We start from the raw sequence: 26,323 nt of genomic DNA, 5'->3' as shown, positions 1-26,323 counted from the left end.
ACAGAGAGTCAGAAACATCGATGAGAGAGAAACATCGATCAGCTGCCTCCTGCACATCTCCTACTGGGGATATGCCCGCAACCCAGGCACATGCCCTTGACCGGAATCGAACCTGGGACCCTTCAGTCCGCAGGCTGACGCTCTATCCACTGAGCCAAACCGGCTTCGGCCATTCTATTATTTTGTCATTATTGTTGTGGAGGCCTTCATATTAACATCTGCAACTGACAACAGCTGCTGTAACTCTAACTTGACAACGTCCCTGGCCATCTACGTTTCCAATAGATCCCTAGGACTTGACCGTTTGATAGAGATTCCCAGGTTTTTTGTTTTAATATGAAGGTGCTGAAGCTTCCCTGAGAACCCCTTAAACCAGGGGTCCTCAAACTTTTTAAACAGGGGGCCAGGTCACTCTCCCTCAGACCGTTGGAGGGCCGGACTATAGTTTAAAAAAAAAAAAAAACTATGAACAAATTCCTATGCACACTGCACATATCTTATTTTGAAGTAAAAAAACAAAACGGGAACAAATACAATATTTGTATTTGCATGTGGCCCGCGGGCCATAGTTTGAGGACCCCTGACTTAAACGACAGCACCATTGGCACAAGTCCACGGACAGGTGCGGCACGGCCTATGGAAGGAGGCACTAGCCACTCGGAAGCGGACAAGAATAATATGACTGGGGAGGGGGAGAGCAGAGGGCAGCTAGCGTCATCCCCCCTGGATGGCCAAACAGGGTGGGCCACAGTGGGGCTACCCCCTGCTGATACCTACGGTCACCTTCCCCCTGCCCCACCCCAGGCCCTATGAGCAGAGGTGTCTCAGGCCTTTGCTCCCTACACTGACAACTTGCAAGAAGTGACAGGGCAGGAGTTGGGGACCTGAAATCCATTGTGTGCACCTGTGCTGGTGGGTGGAGATGGTGTGCACCCCTGGGTCTCTCCCCTGCACTGAGAAATGAAGGGCAGAGGCTGTGCTGGGCACTGGGCTCCTGGGCTCTGCCTCTGTCCCTCCCAGCTCCTCCACACACAGGAGCCTCCAACCCTGTCCCACCCCTCAGCCTCCTACCCGCTCCCTGACTGCCTGATGGTGGGCAAGAGGTCACCAAGGCACATACCTATCCCCTCGAGGAAGGGCTTTAATGGGGCATGTTCGACACCCCAGCACCACCATGACCCTGTGCCTGGGGAGTTCGATGCCACCCCTGAGTATGGGCACTTCCCCTTCCCTGGGCCCTAAGCAGGCCACATCCACCGCACAAGTCGAAACCAAAACAGAAACAGGAACCAAAGCCCACATCCTGGCAGCAGAGCCTGCTGGTCGCTGCAGTCAGCCCTGGGAGCCCAGCCCACTGCGGGCTGAGGTTATACCCTGGCAGTCAGAGCAGGACACCTCCTGCTCCCTAGTCTCCCCAGGGAGCTGGTGGGGGCTGGATGAGGAGGTGATGGTATAGTGTGTGTGTGGGGGGGGGGGGGGTCCCAGCCCCCTCCAGCACTTCCTGCCCCTTCGAGTAGGTCCCAGGTGCACAGGGCATTAGGGTCCTCTGTGGGTGCATGGCCTGAACCCGTTGATAGAGTACATGAATGTGTGAGGAGCTCTGAAAACAACGCACATGTGTGTAGAACTTAGACTTTTTGGAGTATATCATTTCTCATGATTTCGCTGAGACTCCTGCAGGGAGGGCAGGAATTATCACCCCTCACTCCCATTTTAGAGATGGAAACACTGAGTCTCAGGATATTAAGAAATTGGGCCAAATCCACACATTTGAGTCAAACCTTGGTCCTCGGGCTCTAGACCAGGGGTGGGCAAACTTTTTGACTCGAGGGCCACAATCGGTTCTTAAACTGGACCGGAGGGCCGGAACAAAAGCATGGACGGAGTGTTTGTGTGACCTAATATAAATTCAAAGTAAACATCATTACATAAAAGGGTACGGTCTTTTTTTTTTTTTTTTTTTTTAGTTTTATTCATTTCAAACGGGCCGGATCTGGCCCGCGGGCCGTAGTTTGCCCACGGCTGGTCTAGACAATCCAGAAGACATGTCACATGAGAAAGCTAGGGCAGGATTGGAGCGTCCCAGGCATCCCCAGGGACAGTGCAGGCTCCAAGCCCAGGGTCCGGCCAGAGACGGACAATGCCTGTTCTGTTATTTCTACACGGTGCTGGCCCTCTCAAAAGGCACATCCAGTTTTCACGCAAGTGGGATTCATTTCCCAGAGATTTACCCAGCGGCTGCCGGCAGGAAATGCCCTCTGCACCATTCTCTCTCCTCCCCGTAACTATGCAGGGTAAGCTGGGTTTGCAGGATTCAATCTCTGCTTCTCTGACGGGAACCTAAAAAATCAAATCTAGCCCTGGCTGGTTTGGTTCGGTGGTTAGAGTGTCGGCCCTCTGACTGAAGGGTGGAGGGTTCGATTTCTGGTCAAGGGCATGTACCTCGGTGGCGGGCTCGATCCCCAGGGCCCGGTTGGGGCAAATGCAGGAGGCAACCAATCGATGTGTCTCTCTCACACCCTCTCATCCACTCCCTCTAAAAAAAAAATCAATGGGAAAATATCGTCGGGTGAGGATGAAACAAACAAAAGCAAGAAACAAACAAAAAAACAACAACAAATCTACCCCAACTCACCGCCCACATCTAAATGGCCCAGAACCTGAGACTGGAGCCAGGAAGCACACTACCCCTCTGTCTCTCCCACTCTCCTCTTCCTTAACTCTCCCCCAGTCTACTTCACCCCAGGTTCCCACGAAGGAAAGAGAAGCTGCCCCAAAGCGCCGTTGCAAGCCCTCGGGTCACTCAGAGTCCTCCCCGCTCTTCCCCTGTGACACAGAGCGAACGCTTGTACTCGTCCTGCAGGAAGACCGGCCCTGAACACAGTGGATTTGGCAACTCCCCAAACCAAGGAGTGACCACACTCAGCTACAAATGTAACTGGAGCTCCAATCCCCCTGGGGAGCGAGGAGGCCCAGGCCCTGGGGCCTGACTGGCATAGGCAAGGGGGGTGAAGACGGGATGGACTCCACCTGACCTTGCCTTCTACTCTGGGCCCGCTCCCGGATTGGCCGGACATCTCGCCACCCTGCCTTCTGTCTCACCTGGAGGCCTCCTGTCCTCTCTTCCTCCCCGCCTCCCCTCCAGGTCACTCTAACTTACATGGCCCTCCCATGTTCCCCCTGCATGAACCCTGACAGCCCAGTCCCTATACCTCAGAGGGTGGTCTCTGGCCCCAGGTCCCTCTCCTGTCCCCCCGCACTACCCCCCGCCCGACTCCTGGCACTGGGTAACTGCTGCTTGCTGCCTGAAAGGCTGGACAGCTGCTGGGCTCTCTAATTAGCTGCCTGGCCGCCGTCCCAGGGCGAGGCATGTGTTACTGTAAAGAGCTGCCTCGCCTCCCCTTCATCAGTAATCCTCTATGCAGCTCCCATCAGGTGGCAGCTGAAGGGCCCTGGAAATCCTTGTCACATGAGACCAGCAAGCCTCCTCCTGCCAGCCGTGGTCTCAGAGACACGCTGACAAAGTGACCAGACATCTATTTATCTGGTTCTCCCTATTACTGCCGTGTCCCCCACAGGTTACCCTACCACACCATGCCTTTGGGGCAATGGGGAACCACTCCCTCAATCGCCTCACCAGTGGAGGCAGAAAGAAGCCCAGTGGGTCTTTCGGAGGACATGCCAGGACCGCCTCAATAGCACGACACCAGTGCCCTACTTTCCACAGCTTTCTACAGCCAAGTCACCCCAGAGACCTCCCCACAACCAGGAGCCCGGGTCCCAGAAGTCCTGTGGAGGCTGGTTATTTACTCGAGGTATTGTATCCCCGTGGTCAACAACATTTATTGAGACCCCATGAAGGCCAGGCCTGCACCCGGTGTGAACAGGACAACGTTCCTGCCCGCTGGAGCGCAGGCTGGCGGGGAGACAGACAGTAGGTACGCAGCCCATGCTTACCGTAATTTCTTTTTTTTTAAACCCTCACTTGAGAGAGAAATATCGATGTGATAGAAACACATCCATTGGTTGCCTCCTGCATGTGCTCTGACCAGGGCCCAGGCCAGGGGAGGAGCCTGCAACCAAGGTACGTGCCCTTGACCGGAATCAAACCTGGGACCCTTCAGTCCGCAGGCTGGCACTCTGTCCACTGAATTGGCTAGAGCCATACTGTAATTTTCGATGTTGGCGCACAAAGAAGGGGAGAGGCCTGACAGGGGACAGAAAGAAACCGGATGTTAGACAGTGCATCTTAGACTTCGGTAAGGCAGTAGATGAAAAGAGCTTTGGGAAAAGCATTCCAGGCAGAGGGGGAATAGTCAGTGAAAAGACCGAGGTAGGAGCAAGCTAAACAAGTATGAGAAACAGCAAGGCCAGAGTAGCTAGAATAGGTATAATTAAGCGGACAGACATGTCCTACCCCTTATCGCAAAAGTCTTCTCGCGGTTCCTGCAATGCCAGCTGGGCCAGGGCAAGACCCCAGGTGCCAAGTGAACATGGCCAGTCAACGAAGATTCCCCCTGCAGGCAGGGGCTGGAAACTGTGGGTCCTAGTCAGCGATGCACCGTGTTTATCAACAAATGAAAGGAACATTGAGATCATATGACTGATGGCCTGTAATTTCTATCTGCTTCTGAACAAAAGAATTTAAGTAACTTTACCAGGCCCTCTCTGGCCTGGGTGTTTCACTTTAACAAGAAAGTGAATGTTCCTTTTTACTCCAGCCAGTTTGTTGGGCTTTCTGTCACTTGCAATCAAGAAAATCTGGACCAACACAAGTGATTCCCCTTTCTGGAACACACCTAGTTGGCACGAGGATCACGTATCTGAGCACCACCTGCCTACCTCCGCTGCTGTGAAAACCAGACGGTAAGGTGCAGAACGAGAAGACACGTCAGACAAGGCGGGTCAATCTCAGCAGGTGGTCATAGCTTTGGGGGCTTCCCTTCTGGCTACTACCCCAACTTTGTCATGTCCTCTTGACTGGTAGAGAGGATAACTCACCTGACTCTTGCTAGGAACCCAGCACACCCTGACTATCTTCTGTAAACAGGATACATGAAAACTAGCAGCCTGGAGATAAGGCACAAGCCAAGAACAGGTAGTGCACAAATATATTATTTTTCTACAAACTCCAGAACTGCACTATTCCATGTGATAACCACTGCCTACAACTGGATATTTAAATTTTAATTAACTAAAAGTGGATAATATAAAAAATTCCTTCCTCAGCTGCACTAGCCACATTCAAGTGCTCAGCAGCTAAGTGTGGTTGGTGTCTGCCATACTGGACGGTGCAGAGATAGAGCATGTCCATGACCACTGGACTGCACTGCTCTAGGACTAACCAAGGGTGAGCAGAAGGCTGCCCAACACACAGACCTAAGGCTGAGCTCCATTTCCTTGCTCTTGGAAATCCTTCCCTTTTGAACAGACATCCCTGCCCTGCCTCTTCCTCAAGCTCAGGCCACGTTAACCAAGGCTGCCACTGTGAGATGGAGGGAGGGTCAACCCTTGTTCCATGAAAGTCACTGTCCACTGTCTGAGGAGTGACTTACTTCCAAGAGCCCAGGAGAGGGCCCTGCCTACTGGTGAATGGGGCCAGCCACTAGGTCTCTGGCTGTAACTCAGACTAGGGATGCTGCTTGGAGTGTTAAGAACTCCACACCATTTATTGGGCATCTTCCATGTGCCAGGTCATCTCATTAGTCCCCTCCACACACAGGTCACCTCAGCACTCCCCTCCACAAGGCTATGAGGCAGACATTAACTCTGACTTTATTCAGGAGGCAAGAGAAGCTCAAAGAAGTCAATGGGAGGGCCAGCACTTCCCCCCCTACATCACTCTTGAGATGGGGGCGTGTGGATGGAAACTAAGAGACTTAATTTACCTATGGCAACAGGCCATCCACAGTTGGCAATAGGTTCTCACGGCAGACAGTCATGTGAGCTGCGCCTTCCAGCCTCCTCCAGTCCACCCAGGGGCTTGGGAGAGCCTCCTTCCAAGGGTCTGCTCACGAAGGCCCAGGTACTGCAGACATCCCATCAGAACCCCAGGAAGGCCCAGCACAGATCAGCCTGGGACGGCGGTAGAGGGTCAGAACACAGACATTTATCCTGGGCAAAGCGGGGAGGGGCATGATCAAACTTCTGTCTTAGAAGGCAATCTGTTCCTCATCTCCGCACCCGTGCTCTGGATAGCACGTGACATACAGTAGAGACTCAGTATCCATGGGTCAGAGGGCCTGGCCAAGAGGAGCCGAAGGGCAAGTACATTGGATGAAGGACTGAGGAATGAGCGTTTTTCTGGGGGAGCTGCGACGGACGCTGTTTGCTCTACACTTGACCCCAATCCAACGGTCCCTTTCGCTAATGCCCTGCCAAGGCATTAGGGGTAAGTTAATTAACTGACAGGCTAATTTTTAAGTTGATAATTTTGTATGGCCGGCGAATGATGTTATAAATACCAAATGGCCCTTGGCAGAAAAACAGTTCCCCACCCCTGCGTTCCTTTAAGGAATGGCACAGAGGAAACGGCAGCATCCACTGGGCTGGGCACTGGCTGCAGCCAGGCCCTTGCACCATGGGCCTTAGCCAGAAAGCCTGGCTCCTCACTCCATCTCTCACCGGACAGCTCCATCTACCTCTAAAGAAGTGAGCCTCGCAACATGCTCAAAATATGGCTCCAAACAGCACTTAGGCAAGAGTAATTAAAGGGAATGCTATCTCACTCAGTCTCTCATTAGCCACGTAATTAGACTGCTGAAAATAATTAACATTCCTTTTGACAAAGGAAACAGAGGACCCGTTACATTCATCAGGACAGCCTCAGAGCAGCCTCAGCGAGGAGGCCCAGGCCAAGGAGAGAACTCCACCTCCCAGACCCCTGCAGGACAGAGTCAGCATCCAGTAACGGCCCAGAGGCAAGACGCGAGACCCGGCCTGGGCTGGGCTCTAGGGCGAGCTGGTGCACACGTGCCCTGATGTACGCACTACAGATAACAATAACACTTGTACACAATCAGAGGAAAAGGACTTGAAGGAAACGCATGGCTGTTTCTGGACTGGAGGCCAGGGCATATGCCTGCCTCCCCTAAGGCCCTAGAAAATGACAAAAAAGGCCTTTTCTAGGAAGAATAAATCCATTACCGTTCTAGAAAACAGGAAGGAATTATATTGATTTCCTGACGACGGATGGTAGATGGGAATAAACATGGAGAAACCACAACCCCCCCCCCCAAGTAAAATCATGATAGAATAATAATAATAATAATAGATACTCCTATAGCACATATGTATGCCAGACATTGCTCTAAGAACTTTGGCACATATTATCTCATTTTACCCCCACAAAAAACCTTTGAGATAGAGAAGATTATCCCTACTTTATAAAGAAGCTCCTGCGTCACACGGCTTTCTCCAGGCACAGAGCCAGTAAGTGTCAGGGCCGGGATGTGAACGCAGGCAGTGTAGCTGAGGGCTCTACGCTCAGCCAGGTGAGCAGCTCCGGGGGCTCCAACTCTGGAGCCTGCAGATCAGAGGCCCAGGCAGAGTCCTGAGTGGGTGGACTCTCATTAGCCACGTAAATGGGCTTTTGTCCACAAGCCGCTGACCACCTCTCCACCCAGGCTTGTGCCCTGGACACTGGGCTGGGGACAAAAAACAAACCTCGAAAGAAGCACCCCATTTAAGAACAGAAGTTCTAGCCAGAAAACAAAATGAACAAAGTCAACAGAATAAATTATTTTTAAAGGAATGATTAATAGCCTCGGAGGGGCAAGAAGGGCTACTGAACCCATGAAACAAAACAAAGCCATTTGCAGGAAAAGCAGGAAAGATATTAGAAATGAAGGGACTACACAGCGGTTAACTGGTTATCGCTGCATCAAAAATAGAGGGACTTCCTTAACATTTCTCTTTACATATTTCTATCTTTCTAAACTCCCTATACTGAACATATATTACTTTTAGAATTGGAAAAAGTGTTTTTAAAAGCCCGATGTAGGTGCTCAGTAAGTTTTGGATGCAAAGTAGTTGTTCTGCAAAGCAAAAGAGGGTGGATTCTAACCCCTCCAACGGCCCTTGGCCCTATCCAGGCCGGTCCCTAACTCACACCATCCGTGCTCCATCTCTGGGTCTCTGTGCACATAGTTCCCCTCCTGGAATGTCCTTGTCTCTCCTCCCTGTCTGCCGTACTTGCCTGTTCTTCAATGCCACTCAGATTAGCCTCATTAAGGAAAGGTCTCCCCATCCTGCCAAACCCACCCCACCCCTCCTGCCCCAAACTCCGAAAGGCACCTAATTCTCCAGGGACCTCTGGCGGAGCTGTCCTGTGGGGTCACAGTACTGAGGACTTTCACACCTTTTACCTTCCAGGGAGTCCAAGCCTGGTCTCCTCAACTCTGTGGTTGGCTCCTTAAAGACACCAAGAGGGCACTAGCCCTCTCTTTATGCCCCACTGGGCTCCAATAAACCTGAGGCGCTTTCACAAGAACACCCTCATATGTCAGTTGAGTGAATGACGAACGGGCTTGTTCCTGGTGGGAGTAGGAAGAGAAAAACTACTGTCGAAATGCCAGTATTCAATAGGGCTGTGCCCACCATCGCACACGGGCGAGGCCCTCGTGAACGATCCACCTGGTCCCAGACAGTTTTGCACTCCCACACCCGTGTGGGATCCAGAAATACCTGCAGACCCGGGGCGGGAGGTTGGAAAATCTAGGGGTGAAATGCTGATGAAGAGCAGCATATTTACATGGTCTTACGGCATCTCCCATAGAATATTAGTAACGAGGGAAACCAGTAAATGCAGTGAAGGAACCGGACAACCCCTTGACCGAGTGATCGAACTTCACACATACAGGGCAGATGGGCATCCAGTGTCTCTGGATGTAACGTTCTGAAAAGGCCGCACATCACCCTGTGTATCCCAGCCGGGAATGCATAACCCACGGTCTACAGATGAGGCAACATCAGACAGCTCCAAAGAGAAGGACATTCTTTAAAAAAAAAAAAAAAGGGGTGGGGGGAGGCTACATTCTTCAAAAATGTCAATGTCATGAAAGACAAAGGAAGGCTGAGGACCTTTATAGATGAAAGGAGACAAGAGACATGACAACAGGATGTACTCTGGGCGCCCAGACTGGATCCTGTGCTGGGGAGGAAGCATGCTGTAAAGGACGTGACTGGGTCAACTGACAAAACCGAAATCCAAGCAGCAGGTTGAAGCATCACACAATGTGCAATTCACTGCAGGTTAGATAGAACAACATCCTCTTCTGAGGAAAGCCACGCTAAAATATTTAGAGTTAAAGGGCTATGATGTAGGCAGCTTACTCTTAAATGGTTCAAAAGAGAGAATGAGAGAGAGCGAGAGCAAGAGAGAGAGAGAGAGAGAGAGAGCAAGGAAACACAAATGATAAAGCAAATGAGGCAGAATATTAAAAAGAGTGAATCTGGATAAAGAATATATGGGTGTTTTGTACTATTCTGGCAACTTTTCTGTAAGTCTGAAATTAATTTCCAAATAAAAAGTTTGGGGGAATAACAACAAGCGAGCCCCTTCCCTTAGACAGGGGTGGGGTGAGGGTGGAGCAGACATGGGGTGAATCCAGGGAGGACACTGGTCATCACGTGTCTGCACTGGACACAGAAGACCCAGTGCTGCCAAAGTGTCCGTCACGGACACATTTCTCTTCCAACTTGGCCTCCTCCTCGTACTTCTTCATCAGGTCGCTCCTTCCTCTCCCAAGACCAGCAATCTTCCGGGAGTCCTCCCTACGAATACCAGGATTGATTGACCTTTGGGTCTATTCTTAGTTATAGTTAATATTTTCTGGAAATGTTTCAACACCTCTTTTGTCTACAAGCCCATCCTAATGAGGCAGGTTCTATTTATTAAGCCTTCTAGGTTTTATAAGGACTCTCTCTCTCTCTCTCTCTCTCTCTCTCTCTCTCTCTCTCTCTCACACACACACACACACACACACACACACACACACACCCCATTCTGTGGCTAATACTGCTCACACTGCCCGACTCTAGGCATTTAGGCCACACTCCTCCCTTCTGAGATCTCACAAAGGCTTCTAGTTGGATGCCCCGTTTCCCACACCACCATCGCCATCACCAGTGTAACCCCCAATCCACACACAGGCACGCCTCCCTCCCCCAGTTCACTGTCTGTCACAGCTGGGTGTGGTCACTTTTAACTCACAGGCAGCCAGAGCCTCTTTAAGCAGCCTCACAGCGGGCTAAAGGGAATCACCTACTTATTAATTCAGAAGTGCTTATCTGCATCTTTCGTGTGCAGACGACGCAATGTTAGGTAGGCTCGAGTACGGAAGCTGAAGCACCACAGTGGGGCCGGCTGCTTTTAACACAGCGGAAACACAAAATCTTGGAGATTAGACTGTACTCTCAAACCCCAGAAAGCTAATGATAATAACAACTTACATTCTGACAGTGCCTTTTACTTGAGTCCTTTCAAGTTCATCTCCTTATTCATGCATGTTCATTCACATGTTCGTTACACAATTAGAGTCTATGTCATGTTACCAGGTACATGCAAAGACCCCAGCCCTGGCCCCAGGAGGCTGACGTTCTAAGTGGCCCTGGATGGCCCAACTGACACATGCTCAGGGTACCACCCATGATGGGGCACCCAAGAAAACTATTTCAAAGAAGAGAAGGTGAGAGAGCATCAAAAAGAGGCTCTGTGGCTTCACTGCGCAAGTACATTCTGTGGTGTCTAAAACCGTGATTTTCTGTTATAACTTAGGGCTCTATTGATATAGTTTTAATTACTTATGGGGCCCTGACCTGGTCAGCGCAGAGGGCCTCTAAGGTGTTCATCCAGCCCACGGAGCAGAGGCTGCAATCCCAAATGCCAGCACGGGTCAAGCAGGCAAGTCAAACGAGTGAAGACTGCGAGCTACTAAGAAAGCAGGACTGACGCACTGGGTGAGGGATGCATTGGAGGGGGCGAGAGGTAGGCGTGGTGGATGACACCTGACTTCTGACTTGGGCAATGGCAGTGTCATCCCCTGAGAGCAGGATACAGGAAGAGGGCGCGTTGGAGGTGACTCACGGTGAGCCGCTGCATTTCAGATGCTCTAAGTCTGAGGTGCCCATGGGCCTCTAGGGGGGGCAGGTCTGGGACCCCCGCAGCATGGAGCAGCACAGAGGAGCGTGCTGGGGAGAAGCGGGGAGAGGCACCAGCCAGGGCTGGCAGAGGACGCGGTGCTGTGAAGGGGCCTGAGGAAGGGCAGGGAGGCAGGAGGACACCCTGGAAAGGACCCTGTCAGGGAAGAGGGGGCAGGAGAGTTTGGGGTGGTGGTCAATGCAGAAGAAGGCAGACAGGGCGTGAAGAGATTTAGCAGCCTACCATTGGGGACGATGTAGGGGAGAGCAGTGACTGCAAAGGAAGGTGACTGAGACTCTTGAGACATTTGCTTATGAAGGAAAGGAGACAGAAAGCTGCTGAAGGAGAGATGCCAGGGCTGTCCTTCCCCTCCCTCCCTCCACCCCTTCCTTCTCTCCCAGGTAAGAGACCTCAGGATGTTCAAATGCTAAGAAAAACCACAGCGAGGGAGCGCTTGTGGGTGGGACATGGACTGTGGGGTGCACGTGGATGCTCTGGCCGTCCTGAGGCACTGGAGGAGAGCACAGTGAGCCACAACCCCGAAGGCCAGCAGGACATGTGTGTCACTAACTCCGCCTTACAGATAGGAGACCCTAACCTGCAGTGTTAAGGTCACATAAATATCGGGGCACTAGAGCCAGACCTAGGACACAGGCCTCCCAGTTCCTGGTCCTGGTCCTTCTTCCAGATCAGCAGTTCTCAGCAGGGGGACCCTCCCTCAGCGCCCCAGTAGGGAGGGAGTGCTCAGGTACTGCCGGACGTCCTCCAGTTCACACGAGCCCACAAATGGACTCTCTCGCGTGACTTCAGGGCGGTCCACTGGACAGTCAGAGGTGAAAAGCCCTTTGTAATTATCTGCATTTAGAGCCAAGCACCCTTTCTAAAGGAAGCACAGAGGACTTTTGCTGGTTTTCACATATACTGAATTGCCCAGGAATGCCACTAGAGTACAAATCGAGGGGGTACCGTACTTTATGTTCTTCGGAACTTTACCAAGAGTGGCTCCCTAGTTTGGAAAATCACACTGACGTCAACAGCACCTCCCTTGGAATTTGAGTCACCCACACAACACACCTGTATCTTGTGGGTATTGAGGCCGCTACATTCCTAGTGGTTCCACGCACAGGTTCAAGCATCTGACTCCTTCCTTCTGGCTTCCATGCAGTCACGCTCCAGCAAGTATATATTAAGACACGAGACATTGTATAACTAACTTGTCCTGTATTTCTCTCTTATATTACCATTGAAGCACTTTATTGATATTTTTAAATTTATATACGTAGGTAGGTCATGGAATCTAGGAGTTCTATTCAGGGTAATTAGGAGGCATGGCAAACATTTGCTAAATAAAAAGGGGACACCATTCCACACCATGTACCCCTAGAAGCAAGAGAAACTGTGGTGTGAGGGAAACGCAGGGCTGAGCAGAATCGGAGTGTCTTCATGGGGTCAATCCCACAGAATAAACTCAGCGGTCTCGTACAGATGCCTACACGAAGCTCCTGGATGATGGGTCTACTGGCCACAGGGCAACCGCATGGGGCTTAAGAAAACTATTCAATTGGGCACCTTTGGGAAAGTCCATTTCTATGGTTAATTTAAATCATACCTGCCGAAACCGGTTTGGCTCAGTGGATAGAGCGTCGGCCTGCGGACTGAAAGGTCCCAGGTTCGATTCCGGTCAAGGGCATGTACGTTGGTTGCGGGCACATCCCCAGTGGGAGATGTGCAGGAGGCAGCTGATCGATGTTTCTCTCTCATCGATGTTTCTAACTCTCTATCTCTCTCTCTTCCTCTCTGTAAAAAATCAATAAAAATATATATTAAAAAATAAATAAATAAATAAATAAATAAATAAATAAATAAATCATACCCTATCTCAGCATGTTCCAGCCTAAGGACACTGGGTAAAAGGCCACACGTCCATCTGTAGGGGCCAGGGCAATGGTAAATGGTTCAACGTCCAGAGGCGAAGACGTGCTTACCAGAAGTCAAAGCAATAGGAGCCAGGCCTGGGCTGGGGAATGTCTCCTTAATGGACGAGAAGATGAGCACACAGTTTGTAAGAGGATGCTTAAGGAAGTGTATTTATGGAAAATGCTCTATCGTGAGGAACTGTGGACAGGCGTAGGGATAGAGACATGATCTCAGAGGACCTCCAACAGGCTAAAAAGGCAGGCCAGATATACTCAGGGCTCAGATTCTGAGACGGGCTGGTTATTTAATGGTGGGGATAAGGAGGCATAAATTCCCATGGGCATGCCCATCACTGCCAAAGAGGGACGAAGGGGAAATAAATGTGCCCTTCAATAGCTGACTCGTGTCTTCTCCATACGGAGAACATAGGGGCCTGGGGAGAGAGGAAGGGGCAGCCTGCTGGCTTGGAGTGCACATGGGCGGGCTAGAGCGGCCTCTTCCACTAACACTCACCTCTCCTCTCCTCTCCTCTCCTCTCCTCTCCTCTCCTCTCCTCTCCTCTCCTCTCCTCTCCTCTCCTCTTCCTCTCGCTTTCCTCATCAGAAAGTAAAGAAAACACTTTAGATTCCCCCATTATACATTTTTCTATTGTCTCATATTTTTCCAGGAGCAACTGTATATTTAAAAAATGTTTTTAAACATCAGGTCAAAGCAGCTGTAGGAATTAACAAGCAGACAGACTCTCAGATGAGTAGCTGCATCGCTTCCCAGAAGACAGTAGAGGAACCAGGATCACTGGGGCTCCGGAGGCACACCCACAAGGAGGAAGTGCATCCAGGAATCTGTTTAAAAGTCCTTCTGGGGAGCTGATGAGGCCAAGGGGCCAAGGGGGCTCACACCCATGAAATAGGGACACCAAGCAGGTGCCTCCCTCCTGAGGGCACACCAGTTCATCTCAGAGACGAGGCCATGGGAACAGGAAAAGCCTTCCAGGATGAAGAGTCATGCAGGGCCAGGACTGACTAGGGTGAAGCAAGAGAGCCATTTGCTTCAGGCACAAAATTTAAATTTAAGGTGTGCCAAGAAAAGCTTAGTAATCAAGATATATGATACTGTAATGCAATATTTTACAAAATCAAATTGGTCAGCAAAGGTGCAGGCTGTAGGTGTACTGGAACCAGGGCCAGGATTAGGGCCAGGCCGATGAGGCAGGTCAGGCAAGGTCCTATGATGTTGAAAGAGTGGAACATCACGAAGCCCTGCCCCACCCCTGGTGCCAATCACACCTCTGTGAGAGGCAAGGCACAGCAGCCTGTCCGAAACTCCTGCAAGTCAGGATTTTGTTGTTGTTGATCCTCACCCGAGGGTATGTTTCCATTGAGTTTTAGAGAGAGTGGAAGGGAGGGAGAGAGACAGAGAGAGAGAAGCATGGATGTGAGAGAGACACTTTGACTGGTTCACTGGTTGCCTTTCACATGAGTCCCGACCAGGGCCAGGGATCAGGGATCGAGCCTGCAACCAAGGTACTTGCCCTTGACCCAAATCAAACCTGAGACTCTTCAGTCTTTGGGCCAACGTTTTATCCACTTAGCCAAACCAGCTAGCGCTATAATTCAGGATTTTTTTTTAAAGGTAATGTAGAGTACATCTCATAGATTCCATAGTCCGATAGCAGGGTGTGGGCAGGAAACCCCTCCGAGGCCCCATCAAACCAGTGAATATTCACGCTCCACAGCACAGACGACCAGGGGCCTCACATTAGTCCAGGCCAGGTTTTGCCATCACACGAGTTAAAGAAAAGCTTTCCGTTTTAGACCACCGTGGATTTTGAAAATATAGATAAAGGAGTGTGAGTCTTCACAGCATCACATCAGTTTTCTTATAGAAAAAAGGCAGCAGATTGGACCCAAATCTTTTGTTATAAACTTATGCAGACAAGACAACTGCAAAGTCCTCCCCAGTGATCCTCCAGAAGAAGGCAATTTCTAAAAGTTGGTCAAGCCCAGAGCAGACTTACAGCCGCATTTCCCACCAGCCAACCAACGGCTATTATTAAACACCGTCTGTGTGTCAAACCTTGTGCAGAGTCCTGGGCGGTACTAAGACGCACAAGACACAGTTCCAGCCCTCAAGAACTTAAAGGCAGTAGGGACAAGAAGGAAAACACAAACCGTAGAATTCTGACAACTGAAAGGAACTAATCCACACCCATTCTTTAGAAATGATGAAGCCAGGCAGTTAATGGCAGAAGGAGAACAGAATCTGGGTTAGCTAACCACTATATATATATATAATTTTTTTTCTCTATTGATTGGAGAGGAAGATAGAGAGAAACACCAACTTGTTGCTCCACTTATTTATGCATTTATTGGTTGCTTCTTGTATGTGCCCTGACCGAAGATCGAACCTGCAACCTTGGCATATCGGGGCAACGCTCTAACCAAGTGAGCTACCGGGCCAGGGCCTTCACTGCTCCTTCCATGTGCTTCTTGCATAATCATTGCCAAGGTCGGGATGAAATTACGAGAGGAGTAGAAGATCCCAGCTCAAGTAGTTTGGGTCAAATGTACCTTTGAAGCAAAAATGGCCTCTGACTTTAAAAAGAACTTGTGTTTGGGGAGCCAGCAAAGCAGATGAGGGCCGTCCGGGCAGGAAAATGATGAGATACAGGGCGGGCATGTGTGTGGCAGCTCAGCCAGGCATGTGGATTAGTCTCTAGTGAAGGGCACAGAAGGCGTTGGGAAAGCAGGGAAAACCTATGCAGGGAGAGCTTCAATGCCAGGATGGAGAACTGATGATTATGTCTTAAGCAGCATTTCCCAGTCATCTGCCTCTCCCCCATGAGTGGTCATGGCTGCCCACCACCCTTGTGGGAAGAGTTGGAGTGTAGTGGTTTCAAACCATACACTCTGAGGTCAGAGTCTTTCCATCTGAACCCAGGCTCTGTGGCCAAGTGTGACTTGGGACAAGCTGCTTAACCTCTCTCTGCCTCAGTTTACTGGTTTGTAAAATCAAGACCATAGAGGTGCCTCTCTCATGAGGATTGAATGAAAGAGCATGTTGATTGTACTGAAAATAGTACCTAGTTTTGTAAGTACTCAATAAAGGTTAAATGTCGTTAGACTTTTTATTTAAGTTAAAATTTTAGTTAGGTATATACTGTAGGCTTATCCTAAGCAATAATATCCAAGAAATCGTGGGCTTCTCATGACAGTTATGGCTTTGATGATACACATATAACAAGAGGTTAAATCAAAAGTGTTCACTAAGGGACCAAGTACAATAGGTCTGAAGTTCCCAAGCTGGCAAGAGAGGCTCCCACAGGACCAAGAAACTTGATGCCTGACCCTGCAACGGGGAGGATGGGGTGGACTGGCATCTGACCACCACCTGAAACACCCAAGGTATGAGACACAGCCTCACCACCCGCTATTGGAGGAGCTGAGGGAGATGGCTGAGCTGGGGGGTTAGCCTGCATGCCCAAGTTCACTGTGCCAACAAATGTGTGATTTTTTCCTTGAGCTTACATGGGCCACCTGCAAGAGAGGCCCCCTGTCCAAAAGGGCCCCTCAGACAGACTGAAGGACCTTAGCCGAAACAGGCCGAAGGTGAATCTCTAAATTTTAGAGCAGGAGTCCTCAAACTTTTTAAACGGGGCCAGGTCACTCTCCCTCAGACCGTTGGAGGGCCGGACTTTAGTTTTAAAAAAAACTATGAACAAATTCCTATGCACACTGCACATATCTTATTTTGAAGTAAAAAAACAAAATGGGAACAAATACAATATTTGTATTTGCATGTGGCCAGCGGGCCGTAGTTTGAGGACCCCTGTTTTAGAGGCTAAGGAAAGAAGAATGATTTAGAATAAAGGATAATTTGTTCTTTTCAAGACAAATGGAAGTGAATGATCCCAGCAACTTGTGGTGGGGAGATATGTCTGAGAAACTATGAACTTGGCCAGAAGAGAAAGAATCGGGGGAAGCATGAAACAGACTGACATACCTCGAGGTGGAGTTGGGGGGGGACAAGAAGAGATTAAACCAACGAACTTATATACTTACTAGAGGCCCAGTGCACGGATTCGTGCACTGGTGGGGTCCCTCAGCCTGGCCTGCGGGAATGGGCCAAAACCCGACATCCCCCAAGGGGTCCCAGATTGTGAGAGGGCATTCTCGGGTGACGCACCCTGGAATCGGGCTCCCTCTTCTCTGGTTCTGGGTGCATCACCTGAGAACCTCAGCTGCCAAGTCACCGCAGCTCAGCAGCTCCTGCATTGAGCGTCTTCCCCCTGGTGGTCAGTGCATATCATAGCTACCGGTCAGACGGTTGGCTGGTTGCTTGGGTTTTTATATATATAGATACGCATTGCCCATGGACACAGGCAATAGGGTAGTGAAGACCTGGGGGGGAGGGGGTGTAGAAGCTGGGAGGAGGGGAAAAAGATGGGGCGGGGGGGAATATCTGCAATACTATCAACAATAAAAGATGTATTTTAAAAAAACACACCTCTGTTGTATTTTTTATATGGGCAACAAATAAACACACAAACAAACAAAAAATAAATAAATGCCTCCAGGCCCAGGAGGTGAGAAGCTGGCAGACAGCAGCGCTAAGCCAAGTGAATCCTTTTCTGTCCCTTCCAGCCCCCTGACAAAGGACTGGACACATGAAATACTGAATTGTGACTTAAAGTGACCACAGGGCCTTCTACTGCCTGAGAATGTCCATAAAGGTATGGAGACTGATTGAGTTTTCATCCCAGGACAGGGAAAGGACTAATCCTGCTGAAAAAACATAAAGGGACAGTAGAAGACAAAATTAAGTCACTTTATGAACACATCCCAATGAGTCATGTTTCTTTACACTAATTAGAAACATAGTTATTAAAATGGAATGTTTGTCCCTGTACCAACTAAAATCATCTCTCACATTCCCACTGGTATAGTAAGCACCATTAGAAATAACTGGTGCAGGGAAATAAGGAACTAAGGAAAAAAGCAAGGCAGGCAGGGGCAGAAAAGATTAGTTTGGTGGGTTCAGTGGGAACACATTTGCTCCTCAACTCTGAATATGATGAAATAAAAATAGGAATGTATCCATGGATAGCAGAACCCAAGAGTCCTTGGACAAATGGCTTTGTTCACAGGGAAATCCAGGGGCCCAATGGCATGTACGGAGAAGCTGTGACTCCCTGGGTTCCTAAAATGAGTTTACGATATGATCTTGCTCTTTTAGGCCAGAGCGAAGGCAGCAGAGAAGAGGCACGCTCTCAGGACACTGAGTCACCTGGGGAGCATCAGCCAATGTCCCCGAATCCTGGAGCCCTGGAGGGATCTGGAGCCAAACCAGTCCCTGGAGTCTGCCAAGTCCAGGTGCAGAATGTAAAACACACCATTGCACAACTTCCCTGCTGCCTTCACTGGGGCAGTCAGAACGTGCAGGGGGACAGCGGGGGTGAAGTTTAAGTTTAACACAAGATACAACGGGTGCTTGCTCCCCATGGTTTAGGAGATGGAGAGTACACATCTCACAGCTGCCCTGTTTAAACAGTCAGGGGAGGAATTTCCTGACCCAGAGCCCTTTTGCAAGAAAGTACTTACTCCAGCTCTAACTTTGCCCCTTAACTTCCAATTTGGCTTCTTTCTTCTGGGGTTTCTCCTTCAACCCAACCTCTGTTTCCCTAGCTCTGTCTTCTGAGTTATTCCCTGAGTTGGGACCAAATTAATCAGATTCTACTGCATCATCCAGCATCATTGTGCCAACATTCTTCTCTTACTAATAAAGAAACTAAAGGACTCATGTCACGTGCCCAGAGTCACTGAGCTGAGACAGGAGCCCAAGTCCCCTAACCCCTAGCACAATGCTCCATAACACACCATCACGCTAACATTCCAAGGGGGCCAGCTTACCTCCGCCAGGCCACCACCTCACCCTTCACTCTTCTTCCACAAACACCTCAAAACAGTAGAAGAGCCTCAGAGTTAACTTGCCTGAAACAAACAGGGATGAAAGAGATGAGAATCATCTCAACGAGCTAGCTGGTCACCCTTGAATAGACTAACCAGGGACCACAAATCCTTTCTCAGAAGAACAGGATAGTCCGCTGTACTCTGCAGAGTGTACCTGGGACCCAGAGTCATGATAGGTCTCCATAGCTGAACTGTAATAATGGGCAGGGGGAGGCTCAGCAATTAGGTTGGAGGATGAGGACTGGAGTCAAGAATTTGAAAAGATAAGCTGCGATGACTAGTGACTGAAGAGTGACAGAAAGAAAAATGCTGCCCAGAGAGCCTGTTAAGCAAGAGCAAAAAAATTGGCATCAAAATGAAACAGGGTTTATGAGATACATTCTATTCTCCTTACAGTAACTCCCAGGCCATCTGGTCTACTTCCTCTTGCAAAGTACTGACCTCTCTTCTTCCCGGACATTCACTGGGGTGTTCAAATAAGAATCTGGAATTCCAACTCCTTTTAACTAGCTGTGTTTAATCCACATAAGCCCTCCTTCTTATCGTTTAACTAACACTACTTCCACTTTTGCCGTCTTCCCAACATGCAATTCATAGAACACAATGGAATCAGGCAGATGCCAGTTCAAATCCCAGTTTAGACACTTGCTGCTGTGTGACATGTGCAATCATTTTAACTTTCAGAGAGCCTCAGTTTTTCTAGCTGTAAAATGGGGACAAATATGTAGCTATCTCATTGCTATGAAAGAAGAACAACATATATCAAGTGCTCAGCCCAGTGCCTGGGGTATAGGAAGTATGTGATAAGTATCTGCTACTGCTGTTATTGCTAAGAGCACTGAAACCTGCTGAAGCTTCGTTTGTGGAATTAAGTCTTAGAAGGCTGAAATGGGTTGTCCAAGGTTACACAAGTGAGACAGGAAGGAATCCCAGATGTCCTCATTCCAGAAGCCTTTGCCACCTATCAGCTCCTACACAAACAACATCATTGCCCAATGACCTAGAAATCTGGGTATCTGATCACATCCTAGTACCACAGCTGATTAACAGGCCCTCACCATGTTCTAGAAACCATGCAGGCTAAATGAAAGCATTCAGGCTTCTACAAATCAAGGTAGGAAAGTCATCTCCTGTTATGGCAGGCAAAAACACACTTAAAATACAAAAATCTGGCCCGGCCAGTGTGGCTCAGTGGTTGAACATTGACCTATGAACCAGGAGATCACGGTTCAATTCCTGGTCCCGGCATATGCCTCAGTTGCAGTCTCAATTCCCAGTATGGGGCGTGTAGGAGGCAGCCAATCAATGATTCTCTCTTGTCATTGATGTTTCTCTCACTCTCTCCCTTCCTTTCTGAAATCAATAAAAAAAAATATTTTTTTTTAAAAAGAGAGAAGTGTGTGTGTGTGTGTGTGTGTGTGTGTGTGTGTGTATAAAATCTGGAGCTGTTGCCCTGGCCGGTGTGGGTCAGTTGGTTAAGTGATGCCCCACTGAAAGGTTTACGGCTGGATTCCTGGTCAGGGCACATGCCCAGGTTGTGAGTTCGATCCCTGGTCGGGATTCATATGGGAGGCCACTTCGATGTTTCTCTCCTACATCAATGTTGCTCTCTCTCTCCCTTCCTCTCTCTCTCAAATCAATAAAACATTTTTTTAAAAGCTAGAGCTGCTGCTTGCTTGTGTAACAATACTGGTACTTCTTGTCCATATTTAAGAAGGTAGATGGAAGTAAGACCAATGCCCTGGCTGCCTTATTCCTAGCTTTGGAAAGGCACTTTGGATTGGGAATAAGAGGGAGGGAGATCCGAGGGACCAAAAACTAAAATGGGGTTTGGCTAAGGACGGCAGTAAAAACGAAGATGCGGACAGCAGTGGGCTAAATACAGGCCCCTGCCATGGCTCCAAAGAATGGCAGTCATTGTCTACAAGGTGGGCTTCTTGCTGCAGCAGGGCCTGTCCCTCCATGGATGGTACAAGCCACGAAACCATGAAGCGCAGGAAGCACATTTATCTTGAAGCATGAATCACCCTCAGAAGCCCAGAAAAGAATCCTCTCTTTGTGGCCCTTCCATCTCCTTTTTGGCTGGCATCCCTCTCTCCCCGGGCTGGTGTCAAGGCCTTATGAAAACTCAGGCTGAGTGACCTTTCTGATAGAAATGAAACACTCCAGAAACTCATGTGACGGGGTCTCTTAAAAACGGAAAGGAAACAATGAATGAATGAACCAGCATTTGTCATTCACGTCCAACCACGGAAGCAGTCAGAAATGGCTAGTGCGTCCTGACTGCAGGGCTTCTGGAGTGGAAAGGAACCGCAGAAAGTGCACTTTCTGATGACGCCCCCCCACCCCCCCGCCTCAATCTATTACATTTCCCTACATTAAGTTAGTATTTGACCACGAACTCTTTTTTTTTAACCCACCATGCTTCTAGAGCAGTGGTTCTCAACCTTCCTAATGCCGCGACCCTTTAATACAGTTCCTCACGTTGTGGTGACCCCCAATTTCATTGTTACAAATTGAACATAATGAAAGCATAGTGATTAATCACAAAAACAATATGTAATTATATATGTTTTTTCCGATGGTCTTAGGCGACCCCTGTGAAAGGGTCGTTCGACCCCCAAAGGGGTCGCGACCCACAGGTTGAGAACCGCTGTTCTAGAGGATGGAGCAGCAGGAAAGCGCAATCTGAGAGCATGCCCACGCAGACCGTGTGCTCGGACGTCAAGGATGCTGTCCCTTCTACACATACCAGGCACATTGAGAGCCAAGAGCCCTGCAAAGATATCAAAGTCCCTGCTGGGGAGCCAGCAGAGTAAAGGAGAATGGGGAGCTCCATGTTCAGAAACAGCACTGGGCAACGACTTTGGTTACTCCTCAAATTGTCACACTGGACTGTGACCGACCCCAAGGTAGAAGCACCAACATCAGCGGAGGGTGGGAAGTTACCTTTCGGAACCATCCTTCACAGGAGCAGAGGGCCACGCCCACTCTGTGACCTCGACCCCACTGAATTATACAGAGGGGAGCTGATGTTAAAATGAACCTCGAGGACAGCCTCAGGGGGGAAGAGAGCGGGAGTCCAACCTGCAGGATGGAGGAGAGCAGAGGGGAGGGAGCAGGCCTCCTTCCGCCTGGGAATGTGACAGATCCCTTATTCTGCCTCAGCTCTATCCATGGACGTGAGTTGCAGGGGTGAAAACCACACCGTTTCCTTCTATCACAGCAGCACGGAGCTCCCCACAGCTCAAAGTCCCAGGCCAACATCTATCCGAAACCAAGCACCTGGGTGCCTAAATTCTATCAGCCCGTAGAATGAATGAAAAAGTATAACCCTGGGTCTCTTCCGGTGCTTGAGTCCAAACATTCTGAAATCCCAGGAGAGGAAAACTTCCCCAACACAGACATTCAGTCAAACCACAGCCAGTGAGCTAACTCTCAGCGTGGCTCAGTTTCCCTCCAAGGAAATCGTAAACAAAAGTGCCAGCTCCTAGCCCTTCCCCAGAAGTCAGCTTACACTTGCCTTTTCAAACATAGAGCCTCTGATTCCTGAGAGGTGGCGGTGGAGAAAGCAGGAGACCTGACCAGAAGGGCGGACTTGCTTCCTGCTCGGAATCCCTTCCAACATTCCCTCCTCGGCCAGGTGTCGCCACAAAAAGCGCGGAGAGTTTGCCAAGTAAGAAATTACCCACCCCTTAAAAGGAATGTTCCTGCAATGAAAAAAATAAAACCCCAGCAGTCTTGTCTGTAAACTGGGGGGGGGGGGCGGGGGGGGTGAGGGGAGGAGGGAGGAGAACAGTAAAGAGATACAAATTTGAAAACAGCCTGGCTGCTGTTGGAGGGTTAGATTTCCCTTCCCTCAAGGACAGCCAGATCTTCTATGGTTGCTGATAACACCAAGCAGCTTCACTTTCCTGCCCTCACCCAGGTCTCAGCTTCTAACATCAGTGTCCCCCACGTCCTCAGAGACCCTGCTCAGAGCTTGGAGGGTGACTGTCCCTGCTGTCCAGACTGGACACCGTCTGGGGAAACCCTACTGGAGAGGAGCTCTAAGACGGCTGAGAGCAGAGGCAGACACAAAAACACTTGCTGCCCATGTGCCACTCCAGCGCCTTTCTGATGAAAAACTATACTTTTAAAAACCAACACGGAGCCTTCCCTGTCACAAAAGCTGTAATTTCGCCCTTTCCCCCCAAAATGACACCTTTCCCTTTAGAGACAAGATGTAATTCCGATACAAGTGAAATAAAGACAGCGTAAGGCTCCCTAACTCATTTGACATCTCTCATTCAATGACCTGAGGCTCTTAAATCACTTTAGAAATGTAAAAATTCACACCTCATCGCTTTAAAGGAGGGAGTCAGAGGAAGTATCATTTTCCCATGTTACAGTCCGTACATTTGAGGAACAAGCCACGGAAAACCCCCTTCTCTTACCTTTGGGGGTAGAGGGGCCAGGACTCCATATCATTATTCTCACGTTACAGTCAGTACATTTTGAGGAACAACCCTCAGCTCTAAATAAGTAGCTTGGGACAAAGCCAATGGGGGGAGGGGGGTGCTGAGCAATACCCACCCTGCCCATTTATAGGGGAAAGGGCCCTAGAGGTGGGACTGGTGGTGCTCTCTGGTCTAGAACCTGCATCTGACTTTAGCCACGGTTCCAGGACCACAGAGCTATAGCTCAGGGGGCTTCTTTCTCTCCTGCTGCTCCTCAGTGGTCCTGAAACTCCCGGACCTTTCAGCGACCAGTTATTTCGCTCCAAGGATCAGATGAAATACATGGGTCCAGCCTCCGCTGTCTCCCACTTACCCATCTCTGTCCCCAAATACAAAACCTTGTAGAGGGGGCCAAGCCTCATCTCCGCCCACCCCTCCATGCTTCTCTAGACCAAGATGTCCTGCAGGCCCCCCACCTCCCCCCGGCCCACTGGCTTGTATCATTAGCTCATTCACAGGAGCAGGCAGGAGAGATGCCCAGCAGACCAGCTACCCCTCCTACCCCTGCCCCAATACCTTCTGTCTCCACAGGCAAGCAGATGAGCTCCGCCTTGCAACCAGGGGGAAAGCCCAACTCTCAGAGGGCTATCCTGAGAGAAAGAAAGGCAGTGGGCAGTCCTGCCACAGCATAGAAGCCCGTGGTCACCTGCAAGCGGCTTGGAGCTGGAGGTGCCTCATTCCTGAAGACACAGATCAGGGACCTGGACCTGGGACCTGGGACCTGGCCCATTGTTTTTCTAGAGAGAGAGAGACACTGTACCACCCCCAGGGCAGGCCATTCAGCCCTCCCCTTGATCCCTCTTCCTGGTTACACAAAGACAAAACCCAGGCCTCCTGATGACCCAAGTCTGAAGGCCAGAGTAACAGCTCATTTGTTACTAAGTGCTGTGAACACAATAGAATTGATGAGCAGAGCTCCCAAGGTTACACTGGCCCGGATCTCCCAGGGTCCCGCTCTTTACCTCCTGGGGAGGAGGGGGGGCCATGAAGCAGCATGGGAACCACCTGCCACCCTCAGCTCTGTACCTGAGGCAACTAGACTCCCCCCCCAAGGAAACTGGAGCCAGAGGGAGACATAGTTTGAGAAGGAAGGGAAGGGGCCAGTTTGGCCTGGCACACACAGAAAGAGGGGAAGACAGACACCTGGGAAAGAGGCCAGCGTCTCTCTGCCCTTGCCATGAGCAGGGATGAGCGGTCTTCATCTCAGCCCTGCACCTCCCACCGATGACTAGAGATCAGAGAGGGCAGAGAGAGAGCTGGCAGCCAGGGGGCTGGGCCGGGCCGCAGGGGGTGCAGTCCACCATCACCGAGCTTTTCCAAGCCCCCCCAGAGAGAAGGCAACAGGGTCATTTTGGACGGTTCCCTTCCCTTCTGGAAGTCCTCAGCCTCAAACTAAGGAGGGTCTGTGGTTTCCACTCCCAAGCACTGGCTCCCTAACTTCCACCAGACTGGCGCCCTCCTTTGCCCTCGAGAGGTGGCCTCGTGGGGTGTTCTCCGCCCGGAGGAAGGGGGTGTCAACCTTCTGCAGCCAGAGCTCCCCGTCCGGCCCCTTCCCCTAGCATCTCCTCCATGCCCCTTTGTTTTCCGGCGGGGAAAGTTGCCAGCGTGCACCCCTTCCCCAACACGCCCCCCTGTGCGCCCATCCCCCTCCGGGAATCCAAGCCCGGGCGCACCAGCTAATCCGCCGCTCGCTCTCCGGCCGGGGCAGCCGCTTCGAAACCGAAAGCAAAGAGAAAGCGGGACGGGGCAGAGCCCCCAGCCCGGTCGCCCGGTCTTCCCATCCCCGCCCCGCGCCCGCACCTCCTCACTCGCGCCGGCCGCCCCGCGCGGCCACCTCTGCGGGCGGCGGAAAGGCCTCTCTGCGGGCATCGGGGGCACCTACCAGTGCGGGGCCGGGGCCGGGGCCGCGGGCAGGGCAAGGCTGGGCCGGCCGCGTGCGGGCAGGTGCGGCCAGGAGCGCCGTTTCGCCGGCTGGCTCCCGCTCCTCCTCCCGCGCCCGGACTGGGGCGCTCTCCTGCGCCGCCCGCTCCCCGCCCCCACGCCGGGCGTGGGGCTCCCCCCGCGCCGAGTGGCCGGCCGTGCCTCCCCCACGCCGCCGGCCTCCGGCGCCGCGCCTAGTCCCGCATTGTGTGCCGGCGCCCGCCGCGGGGGCCGGGAGGCTGCAGCCGCCGCTGCCCGGGCCGCACGGAGCCCCGGCGGCGGCGGCGGCGGCACTCACCCATAGCACGGATGCGAGGCGGACTGCACATGCTCGCGTCTGACAGGCGCCCGGCCTCCGGCCCCGCTTAACTCCTTGCTCGCCTGCCGGCCGCCGGGTGCGCTACCTCGCCGGCCCCGCCGCCTTTCGCAGGCGGGAGTCGGCCGCGCCCCGGGCGCCAGGAAGCGCGCCCTCCGCCGGGCCGCGGCGCAGGTGGCCGCAGCGCAGAGCTCCTTGGCCCTGCAGGCCCCCTGCCGCACGTATTGGAGGTGTTGCAGGAACCCGGAGGAGAGGACTGCCTCCCAGCTCACAGCAGTTGTGGGGACTGCATGCACAAAATCCACGGTAGGTATCCTGCAGGCCCTCCTACCCGAAGGCCATGACCCACATTGCGTTCTGTGCAGTTTATCCATGGTAACAGCCCCATTTTCAAGGTGGAAAAACTGAGGTCTGTGGAAGCTAAGGAATTCACCTAAGGCACATTCTGAACTTCCAACGTCCACAGTGTGATTTGCAGCAAAGATTAAACAAGATATTTCTGAAGCCAATCTGGATTCTTGTGTTGGAAGGTAGAAAATACTCGTTGTCATCTGGAAAGCCT

General features: G+C 51.0%; 1 protein-coding gene across 9 annotated transcripts in view; it reads right to left on the bottom strand.

The window, feature by feature from the left end:
- Nucleotides 1-25,873, bottom strand: part of TMEM229B (transmembrane protein 229B) — a 43,062-nt gene extending 17,189 nt beyond the window's left edge. Inside the window, exons 1-2 of one of the 9 annotated variants that reach the window (XM_059692908.1) lie at nucleotides 25,408-25,652; nucleotides 18,967-19,047 (exon numbers count right to left, since the gene is read on the bottom strand). The gene's annotated coding sequence lies outside the window, so the exon portion shown is untranslated. Of the gene's footprint in view, nucleotides 1-1,120; nucleotides 1,272-8,366; nucleotides 8,501-18,966; nucleotides 19,048-25,325; nucleotides 25,653-25,743 lie in introns of those variants that run through there. The other 8 variants (XM_059692946.1, XM_059692882.1, XM_059692938.1 and 5 more) reach the window with 8 other exon arrangements.
- Between the last annotated feature and the right edge of the window lie 450 nt (nucleotides 25,874-26,323).

The sequence above is a fragment of the Myotis daubentonii genome, chromosome 1 (assembly GCF_963259705.1).
Source record: "Myotis daubentonii chromosome 1, mMyoDau2.1, whole genome shotgun sequence".
NCBI lineage: Eukaryota > Metazoa > Chordata > Mammalia > Chiroptera > Vespertilionidae > Myotis > Myotis daubentonii.
The sequence above is the reverse complement of the archived record's forward strand: the minus strand, read 5'-3'. Positions and strand labels throughout refer to the sequence as shown.